The sequence below is a fragment of the Ceratotherium simum genome, chromosome 26 (assembly GCF_057802395.1).
Source record: "Ceratotherium simum simum isolate JZ-2026a chromosome 26, ASM5780239v1, whole genome shotgun sequence".
Taxonomy (NCBI): Eukaryota; Metazoa; Chordata; class Mammalia; order Perissodactyla; family Rhinocerotidae; genus Ceratotherium; species Ceratotherium simum.
Genome location: NC_141925.1, coordinates 24216671 through 24237442, shown reverse-complemented (window position 1 = coordinate 24237442; position 20772 = coordinate 24216671).

Here is a 20772-nt window from a genome sequence, read left to right as displayed (position 1 = left end):
TGAGTGGTCAAGGCTTGGGGTTAAGCAACTGTGTTCTGTTAAGATCATCTAGAGACCCAGGATCCCACTATCTTGTTGCTCCATCATCGCAGTAGGTGGTGGTTCTCATCTGCGTGGTTAAAGCTGGCTTACCATCCCCACATCCTTGTTCAAGCCCATAGGAAAGGGAAGAGGAAGTACAGGGCCTGGAGATTGCACTGATCCCATTGGCTAGAACTTAGTCTCATATTTTTACCACTCTGTGGGGAAGACTAAAATGCTTCTAGCTGGGTGGTTGTGTGTTCATTTAAACTTAGGGAGTTCTGTTACTAAAAGGAGGAAGGGGAGAATGGACACCGGGGGACAATTATTAGTCTATTACAGAAGGGAAAGAACAAAAGATCTTTGAAGTGAGTGGCTTATAAATAGTTGTCGGAAGTGTGGTAGTGGGTAGCATTTATCAGTGCCAGCATTATTGACTGCTTACATGCTGGGTGCTTTACATGCCTTACCTCATTTAATCTTACTCTTATCTCTCATATCTTACATCTCATAGATGGGGAAACTGAGCCCCAAAGACGTTAAGTGATTTTCTTGAAGTCACATAACTACGAAGTAAGGGAGATAGATCAACAAGGCAGCCTGACTCGGTGATCCTAGCTCTTAACTGTTGTACTTAGTGCTAATTATATTTCTGGAATGGGCAGCATAGAGGAGGACAGGGCTAAGGACTAAACTCTCAACATGTGAGTGGTAGATGAAAGGGAAGCCAGAGAGAGGAGTGGCCACAGAGGTCACAGAACCAGGGAGGAGAGGTGATGGAAAGGCTGAAGAGCCTATGCATATCTGGGCTAGGCTGCCTTGTACTAAATTTGGCCAGGTTAGCATTGCTTGCTGGGAGGCAGAGCCATTGTGTTGCCCAGTTCCAAGGGGGATCTTTTGTCTTGCAGTCTATGAGTGGTAATCATTGAACAGTGTTATCAAAGCTTTTGTCCAGGGCTAGATAGTAAGTATTTTAAGCTTTGTGGGCCACATATGATCTATCACATATACCTTTTCTTCTTTTTAACAACTCTTTAGAAATGGAGAATCCATTCTTAACTTATCCTACAAAAACGATCCACAGACCAGATTTGTCCTGATCCCTGCCCTAGATAGAAAGTGATTGGTGCCTCCTGGAATTGTGTGACATGGCATTCCTGACGGAGGCCTAGAATATGTTGGGCATGGTTTTGCCTCAGCTCTGGCCTTTTGGAGGGAGGCAAAAGCAATGACCTCTCCCGTTGCATGCCCTTCAATTTTTTGAAAAGCTCAAATGCACAAGTTTTTCTCAAAAGGAAGTTTTCAAAGTATTTTGAAAAAGTAACTGAAACAGTAGCTTTTGTAAACAAAAGAAAAAACCTCAGATTCACAAATAATTTTCAAAAGAAACTTCAGAGAGTGAATTTGAGCACATCTTAGATGAAACATAGCAGTTTTTGTAATAACAAACTCAGATACATAAATTCTAAAAAGTATCTTCCCAACCACGTTGAAGCAGATTTAGATGAAAAAAGATAGTTTTGAAAACAAACACTGAAAGTAACTTCCCAACATGAATTTGAGCATATCTAGCCAAACCCCAAAATTATTGTACAAATGAGCTCAGAGTCCAGAGTTCACAAAATTAACTTCTCAAGATGAGTTAATTGTACAAACCTAGGTGAAATAATAGTCTTTCATGAAAACAAGATCAGATTCAAGAGTTCTCAAAACTAACTTCCCAGCAGAAGGATATGAAACAATTTTTGTTAAAAGAAACTCCAATCCAGGGGCCGGCCCGGTGGCGCAAGCGGTTAAGTGCGCCTGCTCCGCTGTGGCAGCCCAGGGTTCGCCGGTTCGGATCCCAGGCGTGCACTGATGCACTGCTTGTTGAGCCATGCTGTGGCGGCGTCCCATATAGAGTAGAGGAAGATGGGCACTGATGTTAGCTCAGGGCCAGTCTTCCTCATAAAAAAGAGGAGGATTGGCATCAGATGTTAGCTCAGGGCTGATCTTCCTCACAAAAAAAAAAGAAAAGAAACTCCAATCCAAAAGATCATCTCAAAAATATGTTCAAGCAAATCTGAATGAAATAAGAATGAAGCAATTTTTGTGAAAATTGAGTGCAGATTCATAAATTCTCAAAACTAACTTCCTACCAGGAATTTGAACAAATATAGCTGAGACAGATGTTTTTGTGAAAGCAAACTCCAGTTCACAAATTCTCCTCAAATGTGTCCTCCCAGCATCAGTTTGAGCAAATTTAAATGGAAAACAGCAGTTTTGGCTCTTGTGAAATCATGTGAAAGCACAGATTCATGAGTTCTCAGAAGTTGTTTCCCAACTTACATTGCTGGTCTAGATTTAATTAAGCCCACTACAGCCTGTCTCCCACTGATTACAATTACAAGTTGAAAAAAATACAAAGGGAGTTACCTGAAGACTCTGAAAAATAAAAGCAGGTGGATTAGGAGGGGAGTCACTACTTAAGCAATCCATACAGGGGTGAGTTTCCTGGTGTTTTTCCTTTTTCATGGCTTTTACCTCTTAGGTCAGGCTGCAAAAAACCCAAAAGAACCCATCTTAGCTCTGGCCAGAGTACCAGGAAAAGGGACCCTGTAAGCTGGAGAACATAGGAAATCCCATTTTTTTTTCCTTTTTTCCCCCCTGGCCTTCCCCTAAGCAGAGGCAAAAGTTGCATGGCTGCAGCAGTTTGCCTCTTGCAGCTAAAACTGTCTTCAGGGTAGAGGAACCAGGAAAAGGGGACACTGGTTTGAGGAAGGGGAATCACCTTTTCTTTTTTCTTCCTGTTTTGGCCAAAGGGTAGCCCCATCATAGAGATATAGCTGTAGTGGTGGCAGAGGCAGCTAAAACTTCTAAAGAACCCTGTTTTTCTGGCCAGAGGTTAAATTGCCTGCTGAAACAAAAATATTCATGAGGGGATTTTAACAGAATCTAGAGTCTCATGATGTAATATTCGAAATGTCCATTATATAATCCAGATTTACTCGCTACATGACCAGATCTAAAAGGAAAAATCCACTGACAGATGCCAACCCATATCAAAACCAATAAACCAGTTATTCTAACAGTACTGCATGAAATAGATATAAACACACTAAATGAATGGAAAAATAGTTCTTAGCAAATCATCAACAAAATGCAAGTGAACTAAATCCAACAGCATAGTAAAAGGATTATATACCATAATCAAATTGATTTATTGCAGAAATGCAAGGGTGGTTCAACATTAGAAAATCAATCAATATAGTACAACACAGGAGAAACCCATGTGATCAGCTTGATGGAGAAAAGGCATTTGACAAAATTCAATGCCCTTTCTTGATAAAAACACTAGAAAACTAGGAATAGAAGAGAACTTCCTTAACGTGCTAAAGGGGTTTTGTGAAAAACTGATAGCTAACATACTCAATGGTGAAAGATTGAGAGCTTTTCCCCCAAGATCAGGAACAAGACAAGGATGCTCACCGTCACCTTTTATTTTGATTTGAGCCAAACCAATTTGGCTCAAATAACCTCAGAAGTTTGAGCCAAAGTAATTAGACAAGAAAAAAATAAAAGGCATCCAAATTGGAAAGGAAGAAGTAAAGTCTCTATTTACAGATGACATGATCCTATATAGAGAAAACCCCAAAGAACCCACAAGAAAGCTACTAGAGCAAACGAATTTAGCAAAGTTATAGGGCACACAATTAACACAAAAATCAGTTGTGTCTGCATCAAAAGACACTCAACAGAGTGAAAAGTCAACCCACAGAATGGGAGACAATATTTGCAAATCATATATCTGATAAGGAGTTAATAACCAGAGTATATAAAGAACTCCTAAAAACAACAAACCTTAAGAAACTAGAAAAAGAGGAGCAAACTAGATCCAAGGCAAGCAGAGGAATAAAATAATAAAGGCAAGAGCAGAAATAAATGAAACAGAGAATAGAAAAACACTAGAGAAAATCAATGAAACTTAAAGTTGATTGTTTTAAAAATCCACAAAATTCATAAACCTTTAGATGGATTGACTAAGAAAAACAGAAGACTCAAATTATAAAACAGGAACTAAAGAAGAGGTGTCACCAATAAAACAGAAAAGGATTATAAAGGAATATTATGAACAGTTCTTTGCCAACAAATTAGATAACCTAGATGAAATGGACAAATTCCTAGAAGAACACAAACTACCAAAATTAACTCAAGAAGAAATATAAAATCTGAATAGATCTGTAACAATTAAAGACATTGAATTAGTAATAAAAAAAAAACTTCCCACAAAGAAAAGCCTAGGCCAAATGACTTCACTATGAATTCTACCAAACATTTAAAAAAGAATTAACATGAATCCTTCACAAGCTCTTCCAAAAATTAACGGAGGAGGAAGGAAGATGATGGCAGAAGAGGAAGCACCAAGAATCCATCTCCCCACCTAGATACCAATTGTACTGGCAGAATCTTTCCAGTGTAACTAGGCTTGAATGGTAAATTGCACTTAATTTCAGTCAATTTCAGCTCTTAGCTCTGCAGCAGCTACCCATCCCCCACCCCCCAGTTCTGTGGCAGGTAGCAGTGCACATGTTCCTGGAGCAACGTGCATGCAGCTTGTTGGAGCCAGGTTGGGCAATAAGGACGCTGCCCTTCAAATATGAGGGATCTGGGTTCTCATCACTGATTGCTGCTTCTGACCAAGAGGTGCATGCACAGAGGCAGGCAGCGTTTGTTGCACACACACACAGACACACACACACACACCATTGTTGCTAGCCTTTCTCCCTCTGGCTGAAGTGACTCCCAGGGGATTTAAAGGACAGGCACCTTTTTTCCCTTTCATTTTTCTCTTTTTCCCCTTTTGGGAGCCAGACATTAAAGACTAGGACATTCAAAAGCAACCGCATATACAGCGGAAATTAGAGTCACCGTGCATGCCCAGGGAAAGGTGCAGGCTCAGAAAAGACCTGAGGAGACTTTAAGTTTACAGCTCAGTCTTATCCTCAGCACAGAGATAGCATATAGTAATCAAAAAGCAAAAAACATGGGGCCGGCCCAGTGGCATAGCAGTTAAGTTCACGCATTCCACTTCAGCGGCCCAGGGTTTGCTGGTTTGGATCCTGGGCGTGGACCTACTCACCACTCATCAAGCCATGCTGAGGTGGCATCCAACATAGAAGAGCTACAGCTCTACAGCTATGATATACAACTATGTTCTGGGGCTTTGGGGAGAAAAAAAGAAAAAGGGAGATTGGAGACAGATGTTAGCGCAGGGCCAATCTTCCTCAAAGAAAAAAAAACCCAGAAAACTAGGGAAGGAGGAGCATCTGGTTTCCAGTTACCACATTATTAGGGGAAAAGAAATAAACCAATAGAAACTGTCCCTGAGAAAGATCAGATGGAAGACCAACTAGACAAAGACTTTAAAACAACTGTCTTAAAGATGCTCAAAGAACTAAAGAAAGACACGGAGAAAAATCAAGAAAGTGATGTATGAACAAAATGAAAATATCAATAAAGATATAGAAAACCGAAAAAGAAACAAAAAAAAATTCTGGAGCTGAAAAGTACATAACTGAAATGAAAAATTCACTAGAGGGATTCAAAAGTAGATTTGAGTAGGCAGAAGAAAGAATCATCAAACTTGAAGATAGGACACTTGAAATTATCAAATCTGAGGAACAGCAAGTAAAAAGATTGAAGAAAAGTAAACAAAGCCTATAGGACCTGTGGGTCATTATCAAGCAAACCAACATATGCATTGTGAAAGTCTCAGAAGGAAAAGAGAGAAAGAAAGGGACACAGAGATTATTTGAAGAAATAATGGTTGAAAACTTGCCAAATTTGATGAAATATATGAATATAAACATCTGAAAAGTTCAACAAACTCCAAGTAGGATGAACTCAAAGAGACCCATTTTATAATCAAGACACATTATATTCAAGAAAGAAAAAGACAAAGAGAGAATCTTGACAGCAACGAGAGAAAAGTGACTTGTCACATACAAGGGATTCTCAATAATATTATAAGCAGATTTCTCATTAGAAACTTTGGAAGCCTGGGAGAGAAGTCAAGATGGCGGCATAAGCAGACTCTGAACTCACCTCCTCCTGCGGACACAGCCAATTTACAACTATTCATGGAAAAATTACCCCTGAGGCAGAACTGAAACTTTGATAAGAGGAACTCCTGCAACAAAGGACAATCCTAACTGAGGGGTGAAAGAGGCAGAAACTCCCTTCTGGAGAGAAAAAACGCCACCTTCACAAGCCGCCAGCTTCACAACTGCCTGGGAGCAGCCCAAAGGAGGAGCCCTCCCTGAAGGAGCGGGGCCCTGAGCAGGGGAATGCCCCCATTGTAGGCACTTTGTGGACCCAGCACAATCGAGATGAGTGACGTAATATCTGACTTTGCCTACTACTAAAACATTGGGGAGTATCCCCAGAAAAGCTGGTTTACAAAGAAATTAAAACCAGCTCTTAAAGGGCCCATGCGCAAACTCACCCATTTCAGAAAGCAACTGAAAATCACCAGAAAGAAAGGTGCACAGTGCTTTGGTGAAAAGAGACTCACCTGATAGGCTCTGAGTGCATTGCAGTGAGAGGTGAGACCTCTCCAGGGACTGAGACATTGGTGGCGGCCATTGTTGTGGCCTGGTGTGGGCGTGCTGACACAGACACCATTGGAGTTCTCCCTAGGGCCTGCTAGCCCAGGTCTGCCCCACCCACTAGAGCACCGATTTAATCCAGCTCAGCCAGGGCAGGCAGCCCACCCTAGAGACTGGCCCCACCCAACAAGCCCTCAGGCAACTTGTGGGCCTGCATAGATTGGTGACTGGATTCTCTGCAGCCTGGCAACTGAGCCAACTTCAGTGGGGCAGGGCGTGCACAAGGAGCTGGTGGAGAGTGTGGGGTGGTGGTGGAGTGTGTGGGACTCCCACCGTGGAGAGACTGGGTCCACTTCAGGAGGTGGGGGTGCGCACACAGGGCAGGACTGTGTTGTCTGTGTGTGTGGACTTGTGGGTGGCAGGGCTTGTCAGCTGCAGAAGACTTGTGCTTCTCAAAGACCCACATAGGGGGTTTGCCCCACCTTCCAAAGCCTGAAACAATTGGGTGCTCCCGTGCCTGAGGCCAGCCCCACCCAGCTGCAATCCTCAGAAAGCTGACAAGAGACCTAAAGGCTGGAGGCTTATAGCAATTGTAAGCCCCTGAGCCTAACAACCTGCCACGCTGGGGGCCCACTCACTTAAAAGAAATACTGCAACACAAATGTGGTATTAGAACTTGCAGCCAACTGTGCTGGGGCTCCCCAGACCTGATAAAGAGACTGAAGGGCCCACAACAACTAGAAGCAGCTGAGCATTACAACAGCGGGCCAGGAGCATAACTTGGCCTCCCTGGGCGCCTACAGGGAGAGCAAACAGGCCACAACAGAAGGACACACGTAGCCCACATAGGGGTCACCCCTGGAACATTGAGAACTGAGGGAAGCACACTACAGGCCTCCTAAGGCATCACTTATATAAAGTCACCTATCCAAGAGCAGGAGACGTAGTTGACCTACCTAATACGTAGACACAAGCACAGGGAAAGAGGCAAAATGAGGAGGCAAAGGAATACATTCCAAGTAAGGGAACAGGACAAAACCCCAGAAAAGGAACTAAGTGAAACAGAAATGAGCAACCTACCTGACAGAGAGTTCAAACAAAGAGTGTTAATGATGCTCACTGATCTGGGGAAAAGAATAGATGAACTCAGTGAGAATGTCAACAAAGAAATGGAAGATATAAAAAAGAACCAATCAGAAATGAAGAGTACAATACTGGAAATGAAAAATTCACTAGAGGGACTCAAAAGCAGAGTAGAGGATACAGAAGAACGGATCTGCGAGCTGGACGAAAGACTAGAAGAAATTACCCAAGCTGAACAGGTAAAAGAGAAAAGAATTAAAAAGAGTGAGGACAGTCTAAGGGACCTCTGGGACAACATCAAGCACACTAACATCCTTGTTATAGGTGTCCCGGAAGGAGAAGAGCGAGACAAGGGGGCAGAGAATCTATTTCAAGAAATAATAGATGAAAACTTCCCTAACCTAAGGAAGGAAACAGACATCCAGGTATAGGAAGCACAGAGAGCCCCAAATAAGATAAACCCAAAGAGGCCCACACCAAGACACATCATAATCAAAATGTCCAGAATTAAAGATAAAGAGAGAATCCTAAAAGCCAGAAGAGAAAGACAAGTTACATACAAAGGAAACCCCATAGGCTATCAGCTGACTTCTCAGCGGAAACCTTACAGGCTAGAAGAGAGTGGCACGATATATTTAAAGTGCTAAAAGGAAAAAACTTACAGCCAAGAATACTCTACCCAGCAAGGTTATCATTCAAAATGGAAGGAGAGATCAAAAATTTCCCAGACAAGCAAAAATTAAAGGAATTTGTCAACAAGAAACCAGTGCTACAAGAAATGTTAAAGGGACTGATTTAAGGGGAAAAAAGAAGACCACAAAACGGAAAAGTTATCTATTTCCATGATAAGAGAGTAATGGATACAAATGCACAAAAAAGAGGTTAGATATGATATCAAAAACATAAAATGAGGGAGGAGGGGAGTTAAAGAGTAGAGCTTTCAGACAGAGGTCAAACTAAAGAGACCATGAATTCTGTATAGAAGGAGAAAGGAACAGAGAAGGACTACTAAAACACTGAGAAAAAAAAAAGTTAAAAAATGGCAGTAAGTACATACTTATCAATAGCTACTTTAAACGTCAATGGACTAAATCCTCCAATTAAAAGGCATAGGGTGGCTGATTGGATAAAACAAGACTCATATATATGCTGCATACAAGAGACACACTTCAGACCTAAAGACACTCACAAACTGAAAGTGAAGGGATGGAAAAAGATACTCCACCCAAATGACAAAGAAAAGAAAGCTGGGGTAGCAATACTCATATCAGACAAAATAGACTTTAAAACAAAAACTGTAAAAAGAGACAAAGAAGGGCATTACATAATGATCAAGGGAACAATCCAACAAGAGGATATAACACTTGTAAATATCTATGCACCCAATGTAGGTGCACCTAAATATATAAAGCAATTATTAACAGACATAAAAAGAGAAATAGACAGTAACACAATAATAGTAGGGGACTTTAACACTCCACTTACACCAATGGATAGATCATCCAAACAGAAGATCAATAAGGAAACATTGGCCTTAAATGACACGCTGGAACAGATGGACCTAGTAGATATATACCGAGCATTCCATCCAAAAACCGAAGAATACATGTTCTTTTCAAATGCACATGGAACATTCTCCAAGATTGACTACATATTAGGCCACAAAACAAGTCTCCATAAATTTAAGAAGATTGAAATAATACCAAGCATCTTTTCTGACCACAATGGTTTGAAACTAGAAATCAACTATAGGAAGAAAATCAGAAAAGCCACAAATATGTGGAGATTAAACAAAATGCTACTGAACAACGATTGGGTCAACGAAGAAATCAAAGGAGAAATCAGAAACTTTGGAAGCCTGAAGGTAGTGGGATGATATATTCGAAGTACTGAAAGAAAAAAAAGTCAACCAAGAATCCTATATCTAGAAAAAAATTCCCTTCAAAAGTGAAGGAGAAATTGAGACATTCTCAGATTTTACAAAAGCTGAGGGAGTCCATTCCCACTAGACCTGCCCTGAAAGAAAATGCTACAGGGAGTCCTACAAGTTGAAGTGAAAGGACACAAGACAGTAACTTAAAAGTATATGAAGAAATAAAGATGTGAGTAAACATTAATAAATGGGAAATTATAAAAGCTACTATTATTGTGACAATGGTTTGTAACTCTACATTTTGTTTTCTATATGATTTAAGAGACTATTAAAAAACAATTATTTATGTTTTTTGACACACAATGTATACTGTTGTAATTTGCGAAAGAGATGGGAATGGAACTGTAAAGGAGGCGAGTTTCTGCACTAGTTAAGCTGATATACATTAAAATGAGTGTTCTAAGTTTAGAATGTTAAATGTAATCCCCATGGTAAGCACAAAGAATGGCTATAGAATATACACAAAGGGAAATGAGAAGTAAAATGTTTCATTACACAAAATCAACTAAACACAAAAGGAGACAGTAAAGTAGAAAATGAGGGACAATAAAAGCTATAAGGCTTATGAAAAACAAACCGCAAAATGACAGAAGGAAGTCCCTCCTTATTTACTTTAAATGTAAATGGATTAAACTCTACAATCAAAAGACACAGATTGGCAAAATAGATAAGAAAAATGTTCTAAACAATATGTTGTCTATGGGCCGGCCCCGTGGCTTAGCGCTTAAGTGTGCACGCTCTGCTGCTGGCGGCCCAGGTTTGGATCCCGGGCACGCACCGACGCACCGCTTGTCCGGCCATGCTGAGGCTGCATCCCACATACAGCTACTAGAAGGATGTGCAACTATGACATACAACTATCTACTGGGGCTTTGGGGAAAAACAAAAGGAGGGGCATTGGCAATAGTTGTTAGCTCAGAGCCGGTCTTCCTCAGCAAAAAGAGGAGGATTAGCATGGATGTTAGTTCAGGGCTGATCTTCCTCACACACACAAAAATATATACGTTGTCTACAAGAGACTTACTTTAGACCCAAGACACAAATAGATTGCAAGTGAAAGGATGGAAAAAGATATTCCATGCAAATAGTAACAAAAAGAGAGCAGGGCTTCTAATATCAGACCGAATAGACTTTAAATAAAAGAAAAGATACAAGAGACAAAGAAGGATATTATATATTAATAAAAGGTTTAATATAGAAAAAGATATGACAATTATCTTTTTACACACAAACATTTACACACCTAATAACAGACCATCAATATATATGAAGCAAAAACTGACAGAATCGAAGGGAAAAATAGACAATACTACAATAATACTTGGATACTTCAATACCCCACTCTCAGTAATGGATGGAACAAACAGACAAAAGATAAGTAAGGACACAGGGACTTGAACAACACAATAATTCAGCTAGATCTAACAAACATATACAGAACATTCTATTCCACAACAACAGAATACACATTCTTCTCAAATGCACATGGCACATTCTCCAGGATAGACCAATGGTATGCCACAAATTAAATCTCAGTAGATTTTTAAAAGATAGATATCATACAAAGTATCTTCTCCAACCGTAACTGGATGAATTTAGAAATGAATAACAGAAGGAAAACTGGAAAATGCACAAATTTGTGAAAATTAACACACTCCTAAACAACCAATGGATAAAATAAGAAATCATAAGAGAAATTAGAAAATACTTAGAGATGAATGAGAATGAGAACACAACATATCAAAACTTATGAGAGGGCTGGCCCGTGGCTTAGTGGTTAAGTGTGCGCGTTCCACTACTGGCGGCCCGGGTTCGGATCCCGGGTGCGCACCAATGCACTGCTTCTCCAGCCATGCTCAGTCCGCCTTCCACATACAGCAGCTAGAAGGATGTGCAACTATGACATACAACTATCTGCTGGGGCTTTGGGGAAAAAAAAAGAGGAGGATTGGCAATAGATGTTAGCTCAGAGCCGGTCTTCCTCAGCAAAAAGAGGAGGATTAGCATAATCCTCCTCAGGGCTGATCTTCCTCACACACAAAAAAGAAATAATAAAAAATAAAAAATTAATTAATTAAAAAAACATATGAGACATGGTGAAAGCAGTGCTAAAGGGGAAATTTATAGCTATAAATGCTCTTGCATTAAAAAAAGAAAGATCTAAAACCAACAACCTAACTTTACAACTTAAGGAGCAAAAAAAAAAAGAACAAATTGAACCAACTCAAAGCTAGCAGAAGGAAGGAAATAATAAAAGTTAGAGCAGAGATAAATGACATAAGGAATAGAAATACAATAGAGAAAATCAACAAAACCAAAACTTGGTACTTCAAAAAGATCAACAAAATTGACAAACCTTTAGTTAGATTGGCTGAGGGGGAAAAAAAAGAGAAGACTCCAACTACTAAATTTAGAAATAAAAGTGGGGACATTACTACCAATTCTACAGAAATGAAAAGGATAAGAGAGTACTGTGAACAATGTATGCCAACAATTTGAATGAGCTGGATGAAATGGACAAGTTCCTAGAAACACAAAGCCTACCAAGACTGAATCATGAATAGAAAATCTAAATAGACCTATAGCTAGTGAGGAGATTGAATCAGTAATCAAAAACCTCCCAACAAAGAAAAGCTCTAGACCTGATGGCTTCACTGGCGAATCATACCAAACATTTACATAAGAACTAACACCAATACTTCTCAAACTCAAACTTTTTCAAAAAGTTGAAGATGAAGGAGCACTTCCTAACTTGTTCTATAAGAACACCATTGCCCTGATACCAAAGCCAGGCAGATTCTACAAGAAAAGAAAACTACAGACCATTATCCCTTATGAACATTGATGCAAAAATCGTCAACAAAATACTAGCAAACCAAAGTCAGCAGCATATTAAAAGGATTATATGCTATGACCAAGTGGGACTTATTCCTGGAATGCAAGGATGGTTCAACATTTGAAACTTGATTGGTGTAATACACCACATTAACAGAATGAAGAAAAAAGTCACGTGATCACCTCAAATGATGCAGAGAAAGCATCATTTCGACAAAATTCAACACCCTTTCACAATAAAAACACTCAACAAACTAGGAATAGAAGGAAACAACCTCAACACAGTAAAAGCCCACAGCGACCAACAGGGTCAATGGTTTAAGATGGAAAGCTTTTCTTCTAAGATCAGGAACAAAGCAAGGCTGCTTATGTCACTTCTATTCAACATAGTATTGGAAGTTCTAGCCAGAGCAATTAGTAAAGAAAAAGAAATAAAAGCCTTCCAAACTAGAGAGGAAGAAGTAAAATTATCTCTGTTTGCAAAAGACATGATCTTATATGTAGAAAACTCTAAAGATCACACACACACACACACACACACACACACAGTTTGAGCTAATAAACAGTTAGAGCTAATATACAGAGCCAATAAATGAGTTCAGCCAAGTTGGAGGATACAAACTCAACAGGCAAAAATCAAGGGCCGGCCCTGTGTCATAGTGGTTAAGTTAGGTGTGCTCCACTTCAGCAGCCTGGGTTCCCAAGTTCCGATCCCCAGTGTGGACCTACACCACTTGTCAGCCATGCTGTGGCAGTGAACCACATACAAAACAGAGGAAGACTGGCAACAGATGTTAGCTCAGGGCAAGTCTTCCTCAGCAAAAAAAAGAAAAAGACAACAGGTAAAAATCAGTTGCATTTCTTTTTTTGTGTGTGTGTGTGTGTGAGGAAGGTCAGCCCTGAGCTAACATCCATGCTAACCCTCCTCTTTTTGCTGAGGAAGACTGGCTCTGAGCTAACATCTATTGCCAATCCTCCTCCTTTTTTTTTTCCTCAAAGCCCCAGTAGATAGTTGTATGTCATAGTTGCACATCCTTCTAGCTGCTGTATGTGGGATGTGGCCTCAGCATGGCCGAAGAAGTGGTGTGTCGGTGCGCGCCCAGGATCTGAACCCGGGCAGCCAGTAGCAGAGTGCACACACTTAACCGCTAAGCCATGGGGCCAGCCCTTCAGTTGCATTTCTAAACACTAACAATGAACAATTCAAAAAGGAAATTAAGAAAACAATTCCATTCATAATAGCATTGAAAAGAATAAAATACTTAGAAATAAATCTAGCAAGGAGGTGAAAGACTTGTATGCTGAAAAATATAAGATATTGTTGAAAGAAATTAAGACATAAATGGAAATACATGTTACATTTATGGATTGGAAGAGATTGTTAAGATGTCAATACTACCCAAAGCAAACTACAGATTCAATGCAATTCTTATCGAAATTCCAACTTTTAATTTGAAGAAATAGAAAAATCCAGCCTAAAATTCATATGGAATCTCAAGGGACACTGAATAGCCAAAACAATCTTGAAAAAGAACGAAGTTAGAAGGCACACACTTCCTGATTTCAAAACTTACTATAAAGCTACAGTAATCAAAACAGTGTGATACTGGCATAAAGACTGATGTATAGACCAACGGAATTGAATAGAGAGCCCAGAAATAAACCCTTGTATATATGGTCAAATGATTTTTTGACAAGTGTTCCAAGACCATTACATGGAGAAAGGGCAATCTTTTCAACAGAGTGCTGGGAAAACTGGATATCCACATGCAAAATAATGAAATTGGACCCTTGTCTTACACCATATACAAAAATTAACTCAAAGTAATTTGAAGACCTAAACATAAGAGCTAAACCTATAAAACTCTTAGAAGAAAATGTAGGGGAAAATATAACAACACTGAGTTTGGCAATGATTTCTTGGATACGACACCAAAAGCACAGGCAACAAAAAGAAAAGTAGATAGACTGGACTTCATCAAAATTAAAAACTTTGTGTGTCAAATGTCACTATCAAGAGAGAAAAATTTGCAAATCATATATCTGATAAGGAATTAATATCCAGAATATAAAGAGAACTCCTAAAATTCAACAACAACAAAAACTAAACAAACCAATTCAAAAAAGGGCAAAAGACTTGAATAGACATTTCTCCAAAGAAGATAAATGGCCAATAAGCACATGAAAAGATGCTCAACATCACTAATCATTAGGGAAATGCAAATCAAAACCACAATGAGATACCACTTCACACCCATTAGGATAGCTATTATTTAAAAACAAAAACAGAAAAGAGTAAGTGTTGGAGAATATGTGGAGAAATTGGAACACTCATGCATCGCTAGTGGGAATGTAAAATGGTACAGCCACTGTGGAAAACACTATGGCATTTACTCAAAAAGTAAAACATAGGAGCCAGCCCCATGGCTTAGCGGTTAAGTGCGCGCGCTCCACTACTGGTGGCCCGGGTTCAGATCCCGGGCGTGCACTGACGCACTACTTGTCCGGCCATGCTGAGGCAGCGTCCCACATACAACAACTAGAAGGATGTGCAACTATGACATACAACTATCTACTGGGGCTTTGGGGAGAAAAAGTAAAAAAGGAGGTGGAGGATTGGCAATAGATGTTAGCTCAGGGCTGGTCTTCCTAAGCAAAAAGAGGAGGATTGGCATGGATGTTAGCTCAGGGCTGGTCTTCCTCAAAAAAAAAAAAAAAGTAAAACATAGAATTACCATATGATCTAGCAATTTCATTTCTAGGTATATACCCCACAAAATTGAAAGCAGGGTCTCAAAGAGATATTTGTACATCCATATTCATAGCAGCATTATTCACAGTAGCCAAAATGTGGAGACAACCCATGTATTCATAGATGGATGAATGGATAAACAAAATGTGTTATATACATGCAATGGAATATTAGCCAGGAAAAAGGAATAAAATTCTGATATATGCTGCAACATGGGTGAACCTTGAGGACATTATGCTAAGTGAAACAAGCCAGTCATAAAAAGACAAATGCTATATGACTCCACTTATATGAGGTACCTAGAGTATTCAAAATCATAGAAACAAAAAATAGGATGGTGGTTGGCAGGGGCTAGAGGGAGGGGAGAATGGAGACTTATTGTTTAATGGATATATAGCTTCAGATTTGCAGGATGAAAAGAGTCTGGAGATGGATGGTGGTGACAGTTGCACAACAATATGAATGCACTTAATGCCACTGAACTGTACAATAAAAAATTGTTAAGATGGTATTAAAAAAAACAAAAGAAAAAGAGGAGGGAACACTTTCTAACTTATACTATGAGACCAGTATTACGCTGACACCAAAGCTAGACAAAGACATCACAAGAAAAGAAAACTATAGACCAGTATCCCTGACTGATGTAGATGCAAAAATCCTCAAAAAATATTAGCAAACAGAATCCAGCAGCATATAAAAATGATTATATTCTGCTCCGATATGTAAAGAGCTTGGAAGTCATCACTCCCATCCTCACAACAAGAAAAAAAGATGAACAAACTGAAAATCAACAACTCTTCTTAGATGCGTCAGAGAATGGAGGTCACAGGGTAAACCAACACTCTGAAAACTGGAAAGATGGGCAAATACAGAGAAGTACGATTTACCAAGTACAGAAACAACTGGAACCAGGAACTGGTAGGAAAACTTAAACTGTAATCTATGAACTGCTAGAAGCTGAGTGTGGATTAGCTTGAGAGTTAAAAACACCTGGGGGCCCAGTCTTAGGGGCTGATTTACCTCCAGGAACCCACTAAGTGCTCCTGGTGAAGACTGGAGAAAAATCCTGTTATGCTTCCAGCAGGGGCAGGGGAAAAGTAACCATCTTGAAATATGCCCAGAGCATTCTGTTCTCTATCTGACCTCAAGGGAAACCACTTTACCAGAGCCTAACCTATGTGAGGGAAGGGAAATATCCAACTCCAGCCCCCTCTAGCCTTCCTGTCTCATATAAGGGTGGGGGACAGGGGGAGGCTGAGAAGCACTTGTAAAGATCACAGCCCAGGGACACAGACCCACTAAAAGACTGAGACCTAATCATAAAATTATAGGATGCTTCTCCTTCCCCCATACCTTACCAACACATCAAAAGGACTCCTGTATAATAACAGAGGATTACAGGGCCGGCCCCGTGGCTTAGCGGTTGAGTGCGCGCGCTCCGCTGCTGGCGGCCCGGGGTCGGATCCCGGGCGCGCACCAACGCACCGCTTCTCCGGCCATGCTGAGGCCGCGTCCCACATACAGCAACTAGAGGGATGTGCAGCTATGACATACAACTATGTACTGGGGCTTTGGGGGGAAATAAAATAAATAAATAAAATCTTAATAACAGAGGATTACAGCTGAAAGAACTGCAAGGCTCAGAGTATTTAAGGTGTTTCTAGGGAAACCCAAAGACAAGAGGAGAGACAAGAACAAGAAACCTAAAGGAAATTGAAGCTTCAGACACCTACAGCTACAGCAAGCAGTAAACATAGCATAACTCCTAACCAGATGAACATAAACCCTTACACTAAAGGCCTATTTACTTCAGTTTTGTTACCCAATACATCATGTCTGGCTTTCAACATAAGATTACAAGACATTTAAAAGGGGAGAAGAAACATAGTCTGAAGACACAAAAAGAACTGGACTCATAGGGCAGATATTTTGGAATCATCGACCACGAGTTTAAAATAACTGATTGATTAGGGCCGGCCCCATGGCTTAGCGGTTGAGTGCGCATGCTCCACAAGTGGCGGCCCAGGTTCGGATCCCAGGTGCACACCGATGCACCACTTCTCCGGCCGTACTGAGGCCGCGTCCCACATGCAGCAACTAGAAGGATGTGCAACTATGACATACAGCTATCTACTGGGGCTTTGGGGGAAAAAAAACGAGGAAGATTGGCAATAGATGTTAGCTCAGAGCCGGTCTTCCTCAGCAAAAAGAGGAGGATTAGCACAGATGTTAGCTCAGGGCTGATCTTCCTCACACACACAAAAAAAATTTAAAATAACTGATTAATGTGCTAAGGGCTCTAATGGGAAAAGTGAACAACATGCGAGAATGGATGGGTAATGTAAGCACAAAGATTGAAACTCTAAGAAATAATCAAAAGAAAGTACTAGAAACCAAAAATACTTAACAGAAAAGAAGAATGCCTTTGATGGTCTCATCAGTAAACTTGACAAAATGGAGGAAAGAATCAGTGAGGTTGAAGATATCTTAATAGAAACTTCCCCAAAAAAATGTGAACAGAAAAAATAATGAAAAAAAAAGAGAATAGAACATCCAAGAATTGTGGGCCAATCTCAAAAGGGGGAACACACATGTAATGAGAATACCAGAAGGAGAAGAAAGAAAGGAGCAGAATAAATATTTGACTAATGGCTGAGAATTTTCCAAAATTAGTAACAGACACCAAACCACAGATCTAGGAAGCTCAGAAAACACAAACCAGGATAAAAATAAAAAATTCTATGCCTAGACATAACATATTCAAACTGCAGAAAACCAAAGACAAAGAGAAAATCTTGCAAAAAGCCAGAGGAAATAAAACACCTTACATATAGAGGAACAAAGATAAGAATTACGTCAGACTTTTTTTCACAAACATGCAAGCGAGAGTGGAGTAAAATAAAGCACTGAAAGGAAAAAAAAAAAAAGCCTGCAATTCTGTGTAGAGTGAAATTATCCTTCAAAAGTGAAGGAGAAACAAAGATTTTCTGAGACAAACAAAAACTGAAGCAATTTGTAACCAGTAGGCAAACCCGCTTGCAAGAAATGTTAAAGGAAGTTCTCTAAAGAAAAGAAAATGATATAGGTCAGAAACTCAGCTCTACATAAAAAAGGAAGAGTGTTAGAGAAAGAATAAATTAAGATAAAATAAAACCTTTATATTTCTTATTCTTAATTGATCTAATAGATAACTTTTTGTCCAATATAATAGCAATAATGTATATATGATAGCTTATGAAGAAGTGAAACAAATGACAGCAACATTGTGAGGGATGGAAGAGAGGAATTGGGAATATTCTGTTATAAGATACCTGCACTATCCATGAAGCAATATATTTGAAAATGGACCTAGATTAGTTGTAAAGGTATCCTGAAAACTCTAGGGAAATCCTAATACCAAAACCAGATAAAGACAATACAAGAAAGGAAAACTACGGACCAATATCTCCATGAACATAGATGCAGATATCCTCATCCAAATATCAACAAATCATATTCATCAATGTTTTAAAAGAATTATACATCACAACCAAGTAGGATTTATTCCAGAGATTCAAGCCTGATTCAACATTTGAAAATCAATTAATATATTCCATCACATCAACAAGATAAAGAAAACATATGATCATATCAATAGATACAGAAAAAGAATTTGACAAAATGCAACATCCATTCGTGATAAAGAAAAAAAAACTCTCAGCAGATTAGGGATAGAGGGGAACAAAAACCTATAGCTAACATCATACTTAATGGTGAGAAACTAGATGTTTTCCCCTTAAGACTAGGAATAAGACAAGAATATCCCTTCTCACCGCTAGTATTCAACATAATACTGGAAGTCCTAGCTACTGCAATAAGACAAGAAAAGGAAATAAAAGGTATACACATTGGGAAGGAGGAAAGAAACTGTCTTTGTTGCAGATGACCTGATTGTCTATATAGAAAATCCCAAAGAATCAACCAAAAACTCCTGGATAAAACAATGATGTCCACTGTTACCACTTCTACTCAAACTAGAGTTTCTGGTCAGGGCAATTAGGTGAATTTGAGAAGGATTGGTGTTAGTTCTTCTGTACATGTTTGGTAAAATTCACCAGTGAAACCATCTGGTCCAGGGCGTTTCTTTGTTGAGGTTTTTGATTACTGGTTCAATCTCCTTATTAATTATAGGTCTATTCAGATTTTCCATTTCTTCATGATTCAGTTTTGGTAGATTGTGTGTTTCTAGGAATTTGTCCATTTCATCCAGCTTATCCAATTTGTTGGCATACAGTTGTTCATATCATATTCTCTTCTCTCTTAAGGATTTGAAATTGGAATACTGAGCTGATTCTAACCTGTGCTGTCACTTTCTCTCTCATTCCTTCCGTACAATTCTATGTCTTTTCTCCCTATCTCTTATTCTCTACTTTTCATTTTTCAGACTTTCTCACCCTTCACTCATTCTTCAACCTGTCTCTTTTTTCATCTTTCCCCTTACTCCGCCTGTTATCGCTTCCTCACTTTCAGGCTCCCACTTACAGATCTACACAGAGCTCCACTCATGGATGCATGGTGGCTCTTCTGTGCTGCTTACATGTCCATTCAATATAGGGAACGACATTGGTCTGGTTTACTCCAGATACACTGTCATGCCCCAGATGGACACATTTTGGCCCAATTTCTGGAGAAGGAGAAGAAGGAAGAAGAGGAAAATGGTTCTAAGGAGACCTTCTCTTCAAGTTCTATTCCCAAAGCAATGCTTCCCTATTCATACCCAGAATGCAGTAAAAGAATGCCATGGCCCACAAAGTTAGGAGCAGCACACTGAGACCCTCTTCTGGGTCACTGGTGAGAAAACTTTCCCCTGCCCCCATACCCCTCTGGTTTCTCTCACCATTTTTCTCTGAGCCCTGCTAACTTGAGACAAAGGCTCCATTTACTCAACCCCCCTTGTCCCCAAGATGAGGTATTTCTTGGGGTCTGCCATTCCCAAACTTTTAGGTCCTTCTCTCTCTTACCCTCAACTTCCCCATAGCCTCTCGTCTCCCTGAGTTGCCTGCATCTGAGATAGAAAGTCCCAGACAAATGGACGGAAATGTTTATAATAATAGTCCATCTTCCTCTTTCCCTTTCTCACTCCTCTAGCTGCATCCCCCCATCTCCTTGCTCCCAATCCAGGTATCTTCAAGGGAGAATACCACTCATCTCTGCCACCTTGAAGGTTTCTGTGCAGTAGGGGGCCTTCAGGCCTGGTGGCCCTGGGATGGGAAAGAACACCTAAGGGTGATCAATGCTGGATTCCTCAAACAGAACTGGATGGCACCTTTGATCTGGAGCTGCTCTAAGCCTGACCCTACAGCCCTAAAGTGAAGGAGCTAACTTTACCTGTCACGTAGTCCACCCAGCCCTGAGGCATCCTCTGCAGCAGATACTGTGGTTGAAGCTCAGAGACAGTGCAAAGCAGTTCACACAGATTGCAGAGGAGGTCAGAGAAGGAGGTCATAGAAGATATGGAAAGGTCAGTGAAGAGTTCAGAGCAGGTGCAGCGCATGGAAAGGAGGGAGACAGGAGATGGTTAT